The following is a 1,116-nucleotide window of genomic DNA, read 5'->3' as shown; positions in this document are numbered from 1 at the left end:
GCGCCGCCCGGCCCCGGCCCCGGCCCCGCCCCCTGGCACCACCACCACCACCAACGCCGCAGCCCCGCCCCGCCCGGCCGCCATGTCGCGGCGGCGCCATGTTACGCCGCGCGCTCGGCCTGGCTGCGTCGGGGCCGCCGCGCCTTTACACGCACGCCCACGCTTAAAGCGGCGTTAAAGCCGGCGGCTTTTCGGAGCTCACGGCGCTGTGTTTGCTCGCAGATCTTCCTTTCGGCGATGAGCTAGCTCAGTGCCAGAGGCACGTGCGCTCAGCTGGAGGGGATCGCCTTTGCCCCGGGGCGCGCGCCGCCGGGCAGGGCAGCCGCAGCCCGGCCGTTGTTCAGGGCGCTCCCCGCGTCACCTCAGGACCCCCAACCCGCCTTTGCCGCAGGCCCGTCTGCTGGGGCGCGCGTGCTCTCCGTAGCGTCCAGCGTGCTTAAGAGTAATCACGGACTCCAGGAGAACTTGGGCAGCAGCCTGCAATTCAGCGCTTCTCTTTCGGCTGTTGCTGACACCATCTTCAGACTTCTGCAGAACTTCTCTGCCCTCAAGGTTTAGAGTGATGTTCACAGGAAGAGAAGGATGCCGGAGTCTGATACTGAAGCTGTCAGTGCTTTGTGGGCAAGTCGGCTTTCCTAAGAGCCCCACACGTGTTCCCTAAATCAAAATCACAGGTACAGCCATTTTAATCCCCACCCAACGTTTTCTGCTCATTTTTGTCACTCATTTTCCTTTCCTCGAAGCCTCCGAAGCTTCAGCTGGTAGGTGCATCTCAAACAGTGACCACTTCTTATACACACAGACTTTTGCAGAAATAGGACTCTTTGATGTTAATGCCTTTTCGAATATCAAGTGGAAAGCACACTTCAGTACAGATATGGTGATATGTACTGCAGCTCCCACACACTTTACAAATCAGAGGAATATTCATGTGCACCTATAATCTGTATTTCGTGGGTTACAATAGGCTTGACCACATCTTCAAAGGAAGCAGGAATGACCCAACAGCTAGACAAAAATTGCTAACCCGGAAGTGTTATTTATCAGTAACCGTGTTACTGACTTAAATAGTAACCTCTTCCAAGACAGTGACATTTGTGTCACTGAAAAAACATC

This window comes from Apteryx rowi, unplaced genomic scaffold (genome assembly GCF_003343035.1).
Source record: "Apteryx rowi isolate R43461 unplaced genomic scaffold, aptRow1 scaffold_30, whole genome shotgun sequence".
Classification (NCBI taxonomy): Eukaryota; Metazoa; Chordata; class Aves; order Apterygiformes; family Apterygidae; genus Apteryx; species Apteryx rowi.
Note: the sequence above shows the minus strand (reverse complement) of the source record.